Raw genomic sequence first — 20,062 nt, forward strand, 5'->3', positions numbered from 1 at the left:
GGATACAAGGAGAAATTCATCACTCAACTCCTAGCATCAAACCCGTCCAGTGTATCACATCCGTCAACACATAACCAGAATATCGGAACCTCATCTATCTCACACCCTCGTAATCACAACGATACTAAATATGATGATACATCCTCTTGGGGATATTACCTGTGACTGACCCGCCCTAGTTGGGCCGGGTTAGTCATTAGGCGATTCATCCGAGCATGTATTTGGGCCTTGTCCTGGTCAAGTCAAGGTCATATGACGGTTTGTGAATCGTGGAAAGTCTCCAAGATTTGGAAGATAGCGACTTAGAGACCACCGGGGTCACGATTCGTAGGAAGGAAAGTATCCTTGTAAACCCTAGGGGATTTGACCTGTATATAAAGGCGAGTCCCAGGGGATGAGAGGTTAGGTTAGAAATCATCGAGTGCTAGGTTTGGCGAATTATGCCCCCCTTGTAATCGAATCCACATCAATACACACAAAAGCAGGACGTAGGCTGTTACCTCCTCTCGAGGGGCCGAACCTGGGTAAATCGCCGGGTCTCTCCCACTTAACCCCTTTGAGTCGCCACCAAGGTGCGATGGCTCCAGTATTAAGTCCTTTCACGAGGACATCTGCCGTGACAAAACCACGACAGTTGGCGCCCACCGTGGGGCCTACGCACGGTGGAGTTGAGTTCTCAAAGGGAGCCCTACCAGTGTTTGGGAGTTACACGACGGGGCTCATGACTCGGAGCCACAGCGGGATAACCTACATCGACAACCAGCAATGGGGACCTGAAGCGGATTTGATTGAATCTGGTTACAGGGTCCCCTTCGGCAAGATCAACATCTTCATCGGCATGATCGGATCATCCGCGCTTGAGCCGGACGTCTCCACCGACATCGCCGAGCCGGCCAGGTATGTCCGCCAAGTCATAACACCAAATCTGACTCGCCCGGTCTTTGTGGGGTTCACACAGGGATTGGTGGAGCCAGAACGTTCGGCGACTCAGGAAACTACACCGGTCAACTCCGATTACGAATCATCCATGGGTGACTCAGATTCAATCCGCTCTCTGCATGGGGATTGTCTTGGGAGCTTGTCGCTGGCCATGGACCCGGAAATCCTTGACCGAACTCGCCGCCAGATCGCCATCTACATGGCTGGGGCGACTCAGCCGACACAAAACCCTACTGGGGGCGATGGAACCGGCATGACGTCCAGGAGCCCGGCCGCAGTCCTAGTGGATTTAGCGGCGGAGGTCACAAGGCTAATGGCGACTCCCCTCACACCAGAGAACCAAGAGGAGATAAACACGGAGCTGGCGAAACTGAGAGAGGCAGTGGCAAAAGCTCATCGGGACGCCGAGGTGGAGTCCGCCAGGATCGAGACTCGGCAAGCTCAAATTACGGCCGAAAGGATGCGTTTAAACACTCACACCTGGCGGATCGAGAGACAGCAGCGTGCGTCCGACGCCGTCCATCAGCGGAGACACCAGGGTCGCCTGCCCCATGATCTCAACCCGAGCCGCCTGTTCGACACTCCACGAACCCCTGGGGCGGGAGCCGCCCCGGGGGGAGGACCGAGCCGCCCGCCTAACCCGCCGGCTCAGCCGGTTGAGGATCACATTCCACGATTCCGGACGCCTCAAGGCCAATTTTCCAACCCGGTGGATAACGTGCTTGCCGCAACTCGCCATCTGGAGTCTCTTCCGATTCACGGCAACACCCCTGCCGAGATAGAAGCAAGGAACGCCATCGAGATGTTGAAGACGGCGGTGGTTCAAAACGCCCAGTTCTCATATAGCCTCGAGAGACTGCATTCCACCCCCAGGAAAGTTACACCAGGAGCCGGCCAGAGGACCAGCCCGCCGTAAACAGCGGCCGCGACATGTCCCACAGGACAACCCGCGTGAACGCAACCCGCCGGGCCGGGATCTCCCGAACACCCAAGACGCCCCGGCCCCCTCGTCGGGGGCGGAGGGCGAGTTGGGGTACCATGCTTGTCCCCCGCCCTTCGTAACGAAAGGATGCCCAAAGACATCAAAGGGCCAAGGAAAGTGCCTAATTATACCCCGGACCTCGAGCCGGCATCATGGATCGAAAGTTACGAAATCGCCATAGACATGCTCGACGTAAATGAGGCGGTTTACGCCAGATACTTCACAATGATGCTTGAGGGGTCGGCACGCACTTGGTTGAAAAACTTGCCTCCCAGTTCCATCCAGTCCTGGGCCGAGTTAAGGGAACGTTTCATCAAAAACTTCCGAGGAACCTGCAAACGTCCGATGACGATCGTCGATCTACAACACTGTGTTCAGCGCCCGGATGAGTCGGCCCACCATTGGTCACGGCGGGTTGCAGAAATTATTCATTCGTCAGATGGTATTACGGTAGCTCAAGCTGTGCTCATCCTCGAGCACAATTGTCATTACGAACCCTTGGTGCAGAAGTTAGGGCGGCTCAAACGAAAGGTCCAAGACATGGGCGAGCCGATGGACACCCTCACTAGATATGCCGAGGCCGATGATACCAAAGATCCCGGCGAGGATGGCAAGGATAATTCGCCTAAGAAGGGCGAGTCATCCAAAAATCATACCCGGTTCCAGGGGCGTAACCGTCACAGTCAAGGGACCAATGGCAAGCGGAGACCACAGGAGGAGCCATCGGACTTAGTCACCAATACCAACGCTAATAATGACAAAAAGAAGAATCGAGGTTTCAGTGGGAATAGGCCGCGTAACTATGAAGAGCTACTCAAGGGCCCTTGCCCGCACTATGCCACGGCTGACGGCCCGGCGAGCCACTCTTGGGAAAACTGCTTCGTGATGCGGGAGTTTCGGGCGGAGGCGATCAAGAAGAGTCAAAACGAAGACCCGGACCAACACGAGGAGCAAAGACAGAACCCCTTCGGCGGATTTCCCGAACAAGGGGCTCAGGGAGGCCCGCAGCTAGGCGGCGGCCAATACCCGATGCACCACCAACGGCGGTACAACCCGCTAGGGGTCTTCCAGTAGCCACCCCCATAGGGGGCTCCGCAGGGTCAGGACGATAATGGGGGTTTCCGTAGCAACCCCAAACAGTTAAGTAATGGGCAGTACCATGTTTTCACCACTAATGCTTGCAGGCGTGATAAGAAGGTGAGTCACGGGCGTACAGTGTATCTGAACCGGCGATTCCCAAATACCTCCATTGGTCTGAGCAGACCATAACATGGAGCAGGGAGGATCACCCGCCGAGAGTAGATAACCCGGGCGATCTGGCGTTGGTCGTGGCTCCCCAAGTGGGGGGTTACACCCTATCAAAGGTACTAATGGATGGTGGCAGCAGCATCAATATCCTATACTTCAACACCTTCCAAAGGATGAATCTATTGGGGAAAGACTTGATGCCTTCAACCAAAGTTTTCCACAGAATTGTCCTAGGCAAGTCGGCTTATCCCATAGGCCGGGTCAGGCTCACAGTGGCATTTGGAACTACACAGAATTATAGGTCAGAGTCTCTAATCGTCGAGGTGGTCAAATTGAAAAGCCCCTACCATGCGCTGTTTGGGCGACCGGCTTACGCCCACTTCATGGCTCGCCCGTGCTATGTCTACCTCAAGCTCAAAATGCCTCGTCCCAAAGGACCATCACAGTTGATGGAGATAGAAGGATCGCAATGGAATGTGAAGAAGGGGATGCGGCTTATGCGGAAGTCGCCTGTGCTGCGGAAGAGCTCAAACACCATCGGGCCAATGTTGACCCGGCGGACATGTCACCCCTGACGAAGCCAACTACAGACTCTGAGTCGCCCCTCAAGTTCAAACCAACGGATGACAGTAAGACAGTCGATTTCGTGCCTGGCGATTCATCCAAGCAGTTCACCATTGGGACCGGTCTGGACCCCAAATAGGAAAGCGTGCTCATCGAATTCATCCATGAGAATCGGGATATCTTTGCATGGAAACCTTCTGACATGCCTGGTGTGCCGAGAGAATTCGTTGAGCACCATCTTAATGTTGACCCAAAGTGCAAACCTATCCAGCAGTACCTTCGCAGATTCAACGAGGAGCGACGCAAGGCGATTGGGGAAGAAGTCGCCCGTCTTTTAGCCGCCGGATTCATCGTGGAAGTTTTTCACCCCAAATGGCTGGCTAACCCGGTTTTGGTACTCAAGAAGAATGGTACTTTTCGTATGTGTATTGACTATACAGACCTCAACAGAGCCTGTCCAAAAGATCCCTTCGCTCTTCCCCGCATCGACCAAATCATTGACTCGGTGGCGGGATGCGAACAATTGTGCTTTCTGGACGCCTACTCAGGATATCACGAGATCAAGATGGCCGTGGAGGATCAAGAGAAAACGGCCTTCATAACCCCCTTTGGGGCCTTTTGTTATGTGTCCATGCCCTTCGGACTCAAGAGTGCGGGGGCGACTTATCAATGCTGCATCCAGAATTGTCTTCGTAACCAAATTGGTCGCAACGTCCATGCCTATGTCGACGATATTGTGATCAAGACCCGCCAGGGGGAGACACTACTGGAAGACCTCAAGGAAATGTTCGATAATCTACGGGTATATCAGATGAAACTAAATCCTACCAAGTGTGTCTTTGGTGTGCCCGCAGGAAAATTGCTGGGTTTCCTGGTATCAGAGCGCGGCACCGAAGCTAACCCGGACAAAATCGAAGCGGTTACCTCCCTCGGAAAGCCAGTGAACGTTAATGAAGTTCAACAACTGTCGGGTCGCATTGCGGCTTTAAGTCGTTTTGTGAGTCGCCTTGGGGAGAAGGCGATCCCTCTTTATCAATTGTTGAGGAAATCCGATCGATTTATTTGGACAAATGAGGCAGATGCGGCGCTCGAGGCCCTGAAACGCCAATTGGTTAACCCGCCGGTCCTGGCAGCCCCAACTGAAAAGGAGCCCATGCTTCTGTATATCGCGGCAAATTCCAACGCAGTAAGTGTGGCAGTGGTCGTTGAGAGAAAAGAAGAAGGAAAGGAATACCCAGTGCAGCGCCCAGTATATTTTATCAGCGAAGTGCTAACCCTTTCCAAGCAGCGGTACCCACATTAGCAGAAGTTGGTATATGGGGTGTTTATGGCAAGTCGAAAACTTAAGCATTATTTCCAGGAGCACCCTATCACAGTGGTTAGCTCTGCCCCCCTTGGGGATATCATCTAGAATCGGGAGGCAACAGGGCGAATCGCCAAGTGGGCAATAGAGCTTGGGCCTCATCACATACAATATACTCCTCGCACAGCTATCAAGTCTCAGGCACTAGTTGATTTCGTTAACGACTGGACGAAGCTACAGGCTCCGGAAGACCGGCCTGATCTCACTTACTGGACTATTTACTTTGATGGATCCAGGCAGCTGGAAGGCTCGGGGGCTGGTGTGGTGTTGGTATCCCCTGAAGGAGATAAGTTCTGTTATGTTCTCCGACTCATGTTTCCGTGCACTAACAATGCGGCGGAATACGAAGCTTTGCTTCACGGCTTGCGACTCGCCAAGGAGATGAACCTAACACGAGTCAGATGTTTCGGTGACTCCGATTTGGTCGCACAACAAGTTTCAGGTACCTGGGATTCTCGAGACCCCATGATGGCGGCTTACAGGCGAGCCGTGTCTGATGTGGCGGGTCATTTTCATGGTTATCAGGTGGACCATATTGATCGGCGCCTCAACGAAGCAGCTGATGCCCTCTCGCGACTTGGCTTCTAGAGAAAGCCGGTTCCCCCTGATGTTTTTCTGGATATCTTACATAAACCATCCGTGATTCTACCATCACAGGAGGAATTGGCAATACCAGATCCCGAGTTTCAGCTCGTCGCGGCTCTCCATGTCACTCCAGATTGGGTTCTCCCTTATCTGGCTTATCTCGCTCGGGGCGAGTTACCGGCCGACGAAGTTTTGTCTCGCCAGATCGTTCGGCGCAGCAAATCCATGATCATCATTAATGGCGAGTTATATAAACGGAGCGCCTCTGGAGTTTTTCAGCGATGTGTTTCCCCCGAAGAAGGATGCGTAATCCTAAATGACATTCATTTCGGAGACTGTGGGCATCACGCCGGGTCACGTTCTTTGGTATCAAAGGCTTTTCGTCATGGTTTCTTTTGGCTGACGGCTCATGCTGATGCAGAAGACATAGTTCGTCGGTGCGAGGGGTGCCAGCGTTATGGGAGGCAGGCTCATGTGCCGGCTCAAGAATTAAGACTGATTCCCATTACTTGGCCTTTTGCGGTCTGGGGGCTGGACATGGTTGGCCCCTTTAAGATGTCCTCCAACAAGAAGACCCACCTGCTGGTGGCGGTTGATAAGTTCACCAAGTGGGTTGAGGTGGAACCTGTTGGGGCTTGCGATGCGGATGTAGCGGTCAAATTTTTGGAGAAGCTGATTTTACGGTTTGGATATCCGCATAGTATCATCGCTGATAATGGTACTAACTTGTCCCAAGGGGCGATGCAGGAGTTTTGTCGTCGAGAACATATCCGACTTGATGTTTGTGCAGTCGCTCACTCACAATCTAATGGGCAGGCAGAGCGGGCGAATCAGGAGGTTTTGCGAGGGATTAAGCCCCGACTCATGGTTCCCCTGGAAAAAACCCCAGGGTGTTGGGTTGAAGAGTTACCTTCAGTACTGTGGAGTATTCGGACTACCCCGAACCGATCCACGGGATTCACCCCTTTCTTTTTGGTCTATGGAGCAGAGGCTGTTCTCCCTACTGACATAAGGCATGACTCGCTTAGAGTTGCCGCATATGTGGAACAAGACAATGAGCTGGCGCGTTAAGACTCTTTGGATGCCTTAGAGGAGGCACGTGACCTGGCCGCGGCCCGTTCGGCTATCTACCAGCAGGATCTGCGGCAGTATCATAGTCGCCGGGTTAAGAGTCGGAACTTTCAGGAAGGCGACTTGGTTCTTCGGCTGATACAAGATCGAGCAGGCATGCACAAGCTGTCACCACCTTGGGAAGGGCCGCTCGTCGTCAGCAAGAACCTCCACAATGGCTCTTATTATTTGGTGGATCTCCGGCCTAATCGGCCGACCACGGAGGCTGAGTCGACTCGCCCCTGGAATATTGCCCATCTGCGGCCTTATTACACTTGGGCTCTGAAAGCTCTACGCTATGTAAGTTTTTCAGTTTCATTATGCAGTAATAAAATACTCCCTGACTTGGGGGCTTCTTTATTAAAAAGCAATTGTGTCATCCTGTTGTGACCTTATGAGCCGACAGAATCTGCATTTAGGGTGTGTGCTCGACCTTTCTGACTCGCATCATCCTGTCGCGACCTTATGAGCCGACGAAACCTGCATTTAGGTTGTGTGCTCGAGCTTTCTGACTCGCCTCATCCTGTCGCGACCTTATGATCTTTCTGACTCGTCTCATCCTGTCGCGACCTTATGAGCCGACGAAACCTGCATTTAGGGTGTGTGCTCGAGCTTTCTGACTCGCCTCATCCTGTCGCGACCTTATGAGCTGACGAAACCTGCATGTAGGGTGTGTGCTCGAGCTTTCTGACTAGCCTCATCCTGTCGTGACCTTATGTGCCGACGAAACCTGCATTTAGGGTGTGTGCTCGAGCTTTCTGACTCACCTCATCCTGTCGCGACCTTATGAGCCGACGAAACCTGCATTTAGGGTGTGTGCTCGAGCTTTCTGACTCGCCTCATCCTGTCGCGACCTTATGAGCCGACGAAACCTGCATTTAGGGTGTGTGCTCGAGCTTTCTGACTCGCCTCATCCTGTCGCGACCTTATGAGCCGACGAAACCTGCATTTAGGGTGTGTGCTCGAGCTTTCCGACTCGCCTCATCCTGTCGCGACCTTATGAGCGGACGAAACCTGCATTTAGGGTGTGTGCTCGAGCTTTCTGACTCGCCTCATCGTGTCGCGACCTTATGAGCCGACGAAACCTGCATTTAGGGTGTGTGCTCGAGCTTTATGACTCGCCTCATCCTGTCGCGACCTTATGAGCCGACGAAACCTGCATTTAGGGTGTGTGCTCGAGCTTTCTGACTCGCCTCATCCTGTCGCGACCTTATGAGCCGACGAAACCTGCATTTAGGGTGTGTGCTCGAGCTTTCTGACTCGCCTCATCCTGTCGCGACCTTATGAGCCGACGAAACCTGCATTTAGGGTGTGTGCACGAGCTTTCTGACTCGCCTCATCCTGTGGCGACCTTATGAGCCGACGAAACTTGCATTTTTGGGTGCATGCTTGAGTTTTCTGACTCGTCTCATCCTGTCGTGACTTTATGAGCCGAAGAAACATTCATTTTTGTGTGCATGCTTGAGTTTTCTGACTCGCCTCATCCTGTCGCGACCTTATGAGCCGACGAAATTGCTATTTTTGTTTAACGGCATAGCCTTGAGAGTTTTGTACCTTTCTTTCTGATCCCTCTGGGAAATATTTGTTGTCGCTTTTTGGGTTTTCATATATGCTGTTTTCAAGGCCTAAAGACGGGTTAATGATCAGAACTACTTTGTCCATGGCAAGTTGAGCATCTTAAAGGAGTCTCAAATATTTCAATATCGCCTTACGAGCGACATAAAGATTCTCGCATAGGGTATCACCAAAACAGTACCGACTTATGAAATAAACCTATTACATGGCTCTGAGGCCAAAATCAGTAAGGTTCATTCTGTTGGCACCTTAGGATCATCCTGATGTGAGCTTTCGCCAACTTCGATTTGCAAGTCGCCCAGTACCCAGTTGCACTTAGCCAAGGCTGTGAAGTCATCATCATCAGTCAGAATCGATGCCAGGTCTGCTTCCAAGTCAAAAGGGTTCTTGGGTCGCCGAGGAGTTAAATTGGTCGTCGCAAAGGCTGGCGGGTTGACCCTCTTGTTTTTACTATCATAAGCTGCCTGATACATTGATAAATCAAGGCTTGCTGCAAGATGGGTTGCTGCCAGTCGGGAGTCCTTGACGACACGTTGATAGTCCTCTTCAACAAACTCTGACCCATCATCTTTAAGCTGAGGAAAGCCTGCTGCTACCTCTTCCGGGTTGATTTCCGGAGCATACGCCAAGCAGCGACTCAGGGCAGTCAGAAAACCCTTTGGAGCGGCTGACCGAGTTAGCTCGCCAATTTGAGGGGGAAGTGTGGATAAGCAGCCAAGCACCTTCTTTATGGAAGTGATAGGCTCTTTGGCACCCATCACAGCCTTAACAGTCAAGACGCTGCTGCTGTACAGTTGCTCTGTCAGCGTGTAAATCGCCTTCAGCATCAGCATGCAGTCTTCTTGAAGGTTGGCGGTTCTCGGACCTGAGTAAGGGGTCATGATGATCAGCGACTTACGATAAGAATTATTTATAAAATAAATGGAGATCAAAGGTTTAAGTAAACTTACCGAAGACGGCTTGCGTCATGTTGGAGATATGACGCTTCAAGCCAGATAATTCCTGTTGCACAGTGGCCAGCCTGGCTTCAGCCTTTTCTGCTCTTTTTATGGCGGCATCTTGGTCAGCTTGTGCTCTTTCCAACTCGGCTTTGAGTTTCTCCAACTCAGCCAAGGCTAATTGATATCTCTCCTCCGACTTGGCTCGGGCGTCTTGCTAACCAGATAAGTTTTTCTTTAAATCGCTAAGCGCCGATTCAGTTTGAGCAAGAGTTTCCTGTTGAAAGTACAAAACAAGGGCAAGTCTCAGAACTATTGCAAGCAATATCCCTGACACTTGGGGGCTAATGTATAATTTTTTCTTTTCAGATGAAATTATACAATATCAAGACCCGGTTCATCCATTTACTGATGACCCGGCCCTTGGGGGTTACTGGTCGCAAAGGTTTTCTAACTTTTTCAAGACCCGGCTCATGTTTTTACCGATGACCCGGCCCTTGGGGGTTACTGGTCGCAAAGGTTTTCTAACTTTTTCAAGACCCGGCTCATCTTTTTACTGATGACCCGGCCATTGGGGGTTACTGGTCGTAAAGGTTTTCTAACTTTTTCAAGACCCGGCTCATCTTTTTACTGATGACCCGGCCCCTAGGGGTTACTGGTCGCAAAGTTTTTTCTAAATTTTCTTAAGACCCGGCTCATCTTTTTATTGGATGACCCGGTCCTTGGGGGTTAATGGGAGTAATACAATATAACAAGTTTACCTCATGTTTGTTTTTTAACATTCGCAGCAGGCTCTTTTCCATCTCATAGCTCGCCTCCAGGCGACTTGAAAAACCAAAGCAGAGTTCCCCGAACTCCAGGTTTTCATACTCAGAAAGCTTGGCCTTGGAGAGTCCCGATTCAGGAATGGCTTGGGAGGACGATGCCACATGTTTTGACAAAACCGTCGCCGCCGGCTTTGAGAAGCCAGTACCAGTAATAATCACAGCATCTGGGTCTTCTGTTGTCGTCAATGGACTTGGCGGCTTGGGAATATCCGTTGTTTCCTTCGACGATTCAGGAAGATCCATCTGATTTTCAGGCTCAGCTTGATCCGGTTCATCCTGATTCGGTGTTGAGTCTTCGATGGGTTCTGAAGTTGGGACAGGAGTTGACCCACTGGTTTTCCTTTTCTTGCCCTGTGCCCTAAAAAGAACGGAGAAGCGTATTAAGGAATTGAAAGGGTCGTTACTCTCAGAATTCAAAACAATATTATCAAAAGATTTACCGTGGAACTCGAATCATTGGTGGAAGTGTCGACATCACTGAGTCGCCAGACGTAGGAGGAGAGTTCTGCAAAAATTATACGCCAACAATATAGGCGGGTTACACGCGTGATTCAAGGAGAACATGAAGAATTGTCATTTACAAAATACCTCATTTGGTTTCCTCTTGTTCGTTGCTGGTAAGCCGGACACCAGATCACCGGAATGACTTCGCGTCTTCCGATTACAAGTGTGTTGTGCTTTCTTCAGTAGGAAATTTGGGTCCAAACAAGCATTTGGGTGTGAGAAGGGAACTTCCTCACAAACTCGCCTGGCCGGCTTAGGTGGAGAAGAAGATGAATCCGAGGAAACAGAAATTACCTCAACAGAGTCCTCCTGGCTTTCGTTGTCTTCGTTCTATTACAAAGAAAGGGAAAGACGTAAATACAAAGATTAACAGTAGTGGATGGCGAGTGAAAAGAGGATGAATTTTTACCTCCGAAAGTGCATCGCCGACTTGAGATTCATCGACTTCGGATGGCTCAGCCACAACAGCTTTGCCCTTACCCTTGGTTTTCTTTGAGGGCGGCTTAACATTTTTCATGGCTGGCCTTTTGGTTTTCTGGACCAGAACTTATCGCCTTTCTAAAATAGTATATGTTACAAAAACACAATATGAATGACGCATAAGGAGTAAAACCAAAGGCGGGTTAGATCTGTTCACCTTGGGCGCCAGGTTAATTTTGCAGAAAGGCTTGAGGCCGATTTGGCCGCATTTTCCCGCAGGCTCGCCAGTCAGTTTCTTGATAATGGTGACAATGTCCTTTTCTGTTAAAGCCGTACGAAAATAACATTGAGGATGATCTATGGTGCCATCAAATTCGCACATCAGACCATCCCGGCGACTCAGAGGGAGGATACGCCATTCGACCCAGCAGCGGATAAGGTCAACTCCAGTAAGGCCATTATTCGTCAAGGACCTTAATTCGGACAGTACTGGGATGAACTCCGATTCTTCTTCCTCGGTGAGTTTGTCTAGGAGCTTGAAGTTTGTTGGAAGGCGAGTTGGCCGGTAGCCCAGAAGTTTGTTTTCGCCAGCGGGAGAAGTCTCTTGACAGTAGAACCAAGACTCGCCCCAACCTTTGGGATGGCTGGGCATGGCGAGTGAGGGAAGAGGGCTATCCCTGCGGCGTTGGACATTAACACCGCCGAGTTCCAGGCTGGGACCGTTGTGGAATTCCGTTTGGCGATTCAGATGAAAAAGTGCCAGAATAGAGGAACAGAGGGCTCAATCCGCAGATAAGCTTCACAGAAAACTTGGAATTGGCATAAGTTGCTTATGGAATTGGGTCCCAAATCCTGGAGGCGGACGTTCATGAAAGCCATGGCGTCTCTAAGAAACTTCGATCCAGGCGGCTTAAAACCTCGCTCCAGGTGTTCAACAAAGACGACTATTTCTCCTTCCCTGGGGTTAGGAAGATCCTCTCCAAACCCGGTGCGCCAGCCGATAACATTCTAGGGATCCAGGTTGCCCGTTTTCACGTAATCAGCCAATATGGTATCGTCAACCTTAGTAGGAAGCCAGTCACTTTTGAAGACGGCGCCCATGCTACAAAGGCGTAAGGTGTGAACTTACATGCCTCGAACATCTACTGTAAGGGATGAAATAAGTTCATTTAAATCGCCAAATACTTTGTCCACGGACTAAGGGAAGGACGTGACTCGCCATGTCAAAAGGCCAAGTCGGTTTATTATGGCTACTTACGGGGTGTGGCTATTTACAAGAGCTGCGCCCTAGAGATGATGGGGACGTTCGCTCGAAATGTCAAAGTGTGAAGACTACAAACAGCTTTCCGCAAACAGTAGGTAAATGGTGGATCTATCAGGCAGGTAAAAAAAAACCTGAGAAAAACGACTGGATGCGGCCATTTCTTACCAGGGCAAGACGACGCCCCTCATTTGATGGAACACTATACTAAAAGATCCACAAGTAAAGATGGATAAATGAAGGTATTCAAGGGCATTGGATATCTCACCAATGTTCGTGTTAATCAGTTCAGGGTATGCGACGTCTGCTCACGAGGAATATCAAGAACTTAGCAATGGCAGGAACATGGCAATGGCCGGAATTCTGGGCAGGGATTGGATCTTTTCCTAAAAAGAGGGCGAAGGCCTAACCTGATTCTCTCAGACGAAGAGGGCCGACGACGATGAAGGTTGTTGGAGAAGCACGGAGTTTTCGTCGGGCGACGAGGTCTTCGGCGGCGGCGGAGTTGGTAGGAGACGACAAGATGGTCGGCGATGATGTAGTGGTCGACGGCGGTGGACAGATTGGCCGCGGTGCGAAGCTGGACGGCGGCGAAGGCCTAGGGGCAGCGCCAAAGCCTCTCGCGTGAAGGTGGGAAGGACGGCGGCGCCGAAGTCCTTGGAAGGCGATGAGGTTTTCTCGTTGTAGTGATGGGGAAGAGATTGACGAGACGGGTAGGTGGGCAGCACCGGTCCTATCCCCCCCTGTATATTTATCAGAGCCGGCGCTGGAATCGTGGCACCGTGAGCAGGAACTGCCAGGGAATAAAAAGATTCCTATGAATGCGCGCCGAAGATTTCGGCATAACGATGTGCTAAGATCCGTTGGGGTTGTGTCAATCTTCCCGAAAATCGAGGGATAAGAAGAGGCCAACAAGAAATGGTTTGACGACTTAAAGAATTTTCGGTGCCCGATGGCGGGTTACAATTTCCGACATATGAACGAAAATGAGGAATGAATCGCCTTCAACTGAGCAGATGTATTGGCATGAAAAAGAAGTTCAAGTCAATTTGGGGGCTAATGTTGGGGATGTTACCTGTGACTGACCCACCCCAGTTGGGCCGGGTTAGTCATTAGGTGATTCATCCGAGCAGGTATTTGGGCCTTGTCCTTGTCAAGTCAAGGTCATATGACGATTTGTGAATCGTGGAAAGTCTCCAAGCTTCGGAAGATAGCGACTTAGAGACCACCGGGGTCACGATTCGTAGGAAGGAAAGTATCCTTGTAAACCCTAGGGGATTTGACCTGTATATAAAGGCGAGTCCCAGGGGATGAGAGGTTAGGTTAGAAATCATCGAGTGCTAGGTTTGGCGAATTACGCCACCCTTGTAATCGAATCCACATCAATACACACAAAAGCAAGACGTAGGCTATTACCTCCTCTCGAGGGGCCGAACCTGGGTAAATCGCCGTGTCTCTCCCGCTTAACCCCTTTGAGTCGCCACCAAGGTGCGATGGCTCCAGTATTAAGTCCTTTCATGAGGACATCTGCCGTGACAAAACCACAACACATCCGGTCCTATCTGCACCAGTACTGGAGAAGCCAGACTCCTCTCGCCACTACTAGTATTGAAGCAATTTTGAACATACTCCGTCCTGAGATACTAAGAAATCTGAATGATAACGTTGTGCTCAAGAATCCCCTCGAGCTCAACTCCCTCGAATAAAATCAACACAACAGGAGGCACCAAGACAGAACTCCGTCACATCAGCATCATATAGATTCCAAAATATCCGCATGATCCTATTTTTTTATGAGCGAGAAGAGGAGTCGAATTAAAATTTCCTAAGTTGTGAACCTCACTAGAGCATTGAAAGTGCGTTATATCGACTAGAGGGGGGGGAGGTGAACATCAATTTTTACAATTTCATCACCGAGGAAATTCATAGTGAGGAATGTCCTCAGTCATGCACAGAGTGCAGCAGAAATAGAACCAGATCAGGAGCGCAAAAAGGTCTACTACTAAGTACTCAACGAGATTTCAGAGATTCGGTTTGCACTAGTCACAAGTATAGGAAAAGCAGATGAAGATTAACTCAGCTGAAGAATTTGAGGTTGAGGAAATTCAGAGAAAGTCACCAGTCAAATTCTTCAAATAGTACAAATGAGAGTTTTCAACATACAATTGAGGAAATGAGAGAGTTGAAGAAATAGAACCAGTAGCTTGATGAAGACGACTATTAATGACCCAGTTCCAACTGCTTTGACAGTTGTACGTCTGGTTTGGAGTGGCTTAGTATTGAAACCAAGGGACACACAGTCCTGGGACACACTGTCCCTACCATATTCTCCTTGAGCTAAGGACACACAGTCATCGCCCAACACTCGTGGTAAGTCTTCAGGGCAGACTTCCAAACCCTCACAAACTCGGTCACCCTACGATCCACAATTGACTGATGGATACTCTAGACCATGACCCCTAGCCGTCTAGAAGATGCACAATCCATAAAGGTTACAAGCGTTGGTTACACACAGGAATAACTTCTTCAGTGATGCTCAATCACTTCGGTTTTGGTTGGGGTTTGGGTGTTTGGTGTATTTCCTCACTTGATGATTTTCGCTCGAAAACTCTGACGAATTTGGGTTGCTCTAAATGACTAGTGTCAGTTTCTCTCACAGCAGCCAACCAGCTAGTGGTTGTGGGGGCGGCTATTTATAGCGTGGGAGCATCCCGACATGATTTGACATAAATGCCCTTTAATAATATGACCATTGTGTGGATAAGATTTGTGACAGGTGGCGCGTGGCGCGGCAACGGTCGGAACTTTCAAGTGTGGAAGTCCTCATATCTCTCATATTCCTCACTTTGAGGCTTTGGTAGATGTAGGTTTGGGTTGAGCATCAAGAGGAAATTCATCACATAGTTTTACCTCGACCCCCTTTAACAATACGGTGTTCCTATGACTCAAGTGTAAAGAAAATGAAACAAAAAGAGTAAATATTCAAGCTTCAAAGTCTTCGGAGTGTTTTCTTCAGGACACACCGAATTCCTCATCTTCATTATTTTCATGAGGAATATCAATTTCTTTGCAATTTTTTCGTGATCAAAATCTTCAAGGAATGACCAAAGTCTTCACCCGAAGACATATATTTTTAGGGCTCGATTTTTATCGAATAACTCAAACTTCTCAGCGACTAATAGAGCGTGTATACACTCACAGTCATACCAGTCTCTTAACCTATAAGTCTTCAAACCACCAAAATCACTAAGGGGTACCAGATGCACTTACAATCTCCCCCTTTTTGGTGGGTGATGAAAAGTAGGTTAAGTTTTCAACGGGGATAATAATATGAAATGTAAGTATTGAGTTTGAGGAATTTAAAATCAAGACACAGAGAAACTCCCCCTAAAGATGTGCATGTTTTGAGGAATTTGCTTTGAACAACAGATGCACATTCATGACATATATCATGGAGTTCCCCCCATGTATCTTGCAATTCATGCATGCATTTGACATATAGTACGAGGAATTATAAATGCATGATGAAAAATGGTGTGTGACGAATTTCAGCATGTGTGCATTAATTTACTTGAGGAAAAAGCATGCGATGAAAACCGTTCAAAAGTGTGAGAAGACCATCGGGCTTAAGTTACACTCATTACATCAAAAACTTCAGAAGAACCAAGAGTTTGTAACTTAATAAAGTTTATAAGCCCATAAATTAAACCGCTTGAAGACTAAATCTCAGCTTTCTCCCCCTTTGTCATCAAGTGACGAAAAGGGATTAAACTGAGGACTAATGCCCATGAAGAATTTCACTTCTCTCTTGAGGAAGAGGCACGAGTAGTCTTTGAGTCACACTTCCTTGGTGGGACAGTTGCAGTATCCTCAGGTTCTTCACATGAATCAACAATGCGGAATGAAGAAAATGACCAGTCCACCAAGTTAGGAACTGGAATAGACTTGAATTTCTTCTTAAGTGGCCATGACCAGTCAAAGTCGCGAGAGAATTCCAATTCTTCAAGTTCCTGTGGAGTCTTCAGGTGAGATAGTATGGCCCAAGTGCGATCAAATAACTCAGGAAGATAATAGTGATTTTTCTTCACAGCATTTTGAGTCTCGTTGAGGATTTTCACAATCGAGCCAAACGGCGTTTTACCCACTTGTGATTGTGATCGACTTTCTAGTGAAGACTGAGGAGAAGCTATGTGTTAGTCATCACACTTGGAGCAATTGGGCTTGGAGGTTCTTGAGTGGAAGTGTCATCATATGAAGAATAGGAGGTAGGCTTGCGAAATTGACCATCCAGGATTCAATTTCCTTCATCAATCACTGACATGCCTTTGCCCTCACTAGGTTCAAAATATTTCTTGATGACTTTGATAGGCGGCAGATAGCCGAGGTGATTCTAAAAGTGAGCTTGGTAGTTGATGGGAGATTTGTTTTTGATGAATGTCATGTTCCAAGGCGCATAAATATTTAGCTCAAATAGTGACAAAGCATTATCGGCCAAAGTCCTCAAGAAGAAATCGTGAAGGTTCATTGGGATGCCATGAATGACGTTGAACATGATATTCTTCATGATGCATACAACATCTTCTTCCTTATCATGCCCTTTGATAGGTGCGATGGAATATGCAAAAATTATGTAGAAAGTTCTGGGCTCATACTTCAAATCATTCACGAGGAATCTAGTTCTTGGAGGTTGGCCTGGAGCCAAAGGTTTCATGAGGATTTCCATGAGCTTATTTGGCAGTTCTCTTTCATCATATAGTGTGACTGCATTATCTGAAGGAATTGAGTTAGGAAGAGCTCGAAGAAATTCTGTGGCTGGAGCTCTGTAATAAGTATGCTATGTCATTCAGTCCAAGACCCAAGAGTTGATGTCTTTGGGGTCACCTGAGATATGCAGTGTGGCATAGAACTGAATAATAATGCAAGTATTCCAGTCACCGATATCTGTGCAGAATGGCAGTAGCCCTGCTTTGTGAAGAACACTGAGTGATATCTGTGTAGAATGGCAGTAGGCTTGCTTCGTGAAGAACACCCAGTACTGGGGTGAAGCAAGGAATTTCCTCCATGTCACAATGAGGAATGTGGGTGTGATGAAATATCTTCCTTCTTCCATAGAGCACAGAAGCATTGTAGTTAAGTTGAGTTCTGGTCCAAAACTTTCTGTGCCTGATACGAAGCCTATCGTAATGGTTTTCTCAAGTGAAGAAATAATGTTCATCATAAAAGTCTTCCTTCAGAAATTTTGGCCTCTTTGAGAAGGGCTGATGAGGCCTTGGTTGAAGATTATGTTGTTGATCATCTTGAAGATTTATCGCCACCACAATTGCAGTTTCAGGAATTGGAACCACAATTACAGTTTCATTAGTGGTATTTCTATCCTGTGATGAGGCATTTTCATCACGAGCTTGTTCTTCAGCTTGAGGAATTTGCTGATCCGAGGGAGCAGATGCAGTTTCTGGCGCAACAGTTTCCTTCTGAGTTTCTTCAGCTGATGCAGTTGATTCTTGATCTGGTGCTGATTTTTCATGTGAGCTCTTTTCTTCAGAGCGAGTCAGAATTTCACTGCCAGCTGGAGTTTGAGGAATTTGAGTGGTTATAGGCGAGTTTGGGCGAGTCTTTTCCCATAATTCATCATGAATAACACGTGTGCTGGTGCCTATGTCTTCATCACCCTCTTTTTCTTCAGCAGTCATTTCTTTAGTTTGAGGAATTTGATGTGCTTGAATTTCCTCACCAATTGGCGTGGATGCAGCAGAGCGACGGCCATCCATTTCCTCATCCTATTCTAGAATGATGTGCTCTTCACCAAATGGAACAATCATATGTGATGGTGCAACACTGAGAGGAGTTGCATCCACTCGAGCTAAGGATGTAGTAGGCAGAGTTTTCAGGCATTTTGCCTATGAAGACTTCGAAGGTGTTGATGCCTTTGTCTTCTTGTCCTCCTTCTCAACAACTTTTGTTTTCTTCATGTATGATGTAGACGGAACAGTCACTTTCCTCACCTTTGAAGACTTTGGTGAAGGAGCATTTTCTTCAGGCATTACTTTAGTAGTGTTAGGCCTGGCAGATTCTTCAGTTGTAATATTCTGAGTAATTTCATCAGCAGCTGGTTATTCATATTCATGTGCCAGTTGCACAGTATAGCTGTGCTGAGGATTTGTTGGTTGCTTTGGAGCAGCAACCCTACTGTTGTATTCATCAATTTCATGAGTCGCAACTTGGACAAACCTCACTTTAACACCCTTACGGTATGCATGAAGACTTGTGTACTTGTTAGTGAGGGTTTTCAATTCTGCGTGAGTGGAAACACGTTTTTCAGGCGTCACGTTAAGGATTTTTTCCTTCAACTACTTCTCCTTTTTAACCTTCACAACCCTAGCTTGTTTGGTTTGCTGATCCTTCCATTTTGCTTCATTGATGAATGAAGTAACCATGTGACTAAGTCCTGGTGGGAGTTTCAAGTCATTAATTGGTGTGTTTGGATCATCATACCAAAGGTCTATAAAGTTCAGTACTACTTTGGGATACAGTGGGAGGTGAATGGTGTTCCAGTAGCTTGTGCAACCCTTTCTTGCTTGTATCTGATGATGGCTTGAAGAGTTTCATCATCATATTCTTCACTCCCTTCTAATGCAGAAGGAAAGTTGACAACCTTGCCTGGGCTTGGCCTTGTACCTCTACCAGCAGTTGTCATTGTCTTCAAAAGACGAGGTGAAGATTTTGGAGCTGAGCCTAAGGCACATGGTACAGAGGAACTTGGATTTTCTATTTGATGCTTACTGAGTCATGATTGTGGAGCAGGTGAAGACTTTGCTGCAGTTGAGGATTTGGAAGTTGTTGCTACTTTCTCAGGAATTTGCTCTGTTGAGGATTTTGGCTTGAGACTTGGTTTCTTCAACAGAACTTTCTTTTGAGTTTTTTTCTATAGGAGAAGCCTCAACAGCAGAAGAAGTGGCAGCAGTTGCTGCAGCTACAGAATCCTCATTAAACTTTGTGACAACAACTTTTGCCTTTTTCCGAAGCTTAGACAAATACTTGTCTTTTTGTGAGGATAGTCCTCAATGGTGGCTACGCTTGAAGGATGTGCTACTTGTTGGTCTCCCCATGGAAAACTTTTGCAAGGAGGTTTGAGAACAAACTTCTTGGCATATTTTGGAGTGACATATCTGTATTCCTTCCACTCCTTTTCCCATATGCGTTCAATCCTTTGAAGCCTTATCTTGCGTTTAGCCATGGTTTCTTTTCCATGTATTTCTTCATGAAAGTGCGTTATATTGACTTGGGGGGGTGAATAGCCGATTTTTACAATTTCATCATTCAGGAAATTCCTAGTGAGGAAAGTCTTCAGTCATGAACTAAGTGCAGTGGAAGTAGAACCAAATCAGGGGCACAAAAACGTCTATAACAAAGCACTCAGTGAGATTTCATAGATTAGGTTTGCAGAGGTCACAAGTACAGGATTGGTAGGTGAAGATTATCTCAGCTGAAGAAGATGAGGTTCAGGAAATTCAGACAAAGTCTTCACACAAATTCTTCAAACAGTTCAGATGAGAGTCTTCAGCATACAATTGAGGAAATGGGAGAGTTAAAGAAATAGAACTTGAGGCTTGATGAAGACAATTGTTGATGACCCAGTTCCAATTCCTGTGACAGTTCTACGTCTGGTTCGGAGCGGCTTGGTATGGAAACCAAAGGACACATAGTCACGGGACACACAATCCCTACCGTATTCTCCTTGAGCTAAGG

This window comes from Hordeum vulgare, chromosome 2H, assembly GCF_904849725.1.
Source record: "Hordeum vulgare subsp. vulgare chromosome 2H, MorexV3_pseudomolecules_assembly, whole genome shotgun sequence".
Taxonomy (NCBI): domain Eukaryota; kingdom Viridiplantae; phylum Streptophyta; class Magnoliopsida; order Poales; family Poaceae; genus Hordeum; species Hordeum vulgare.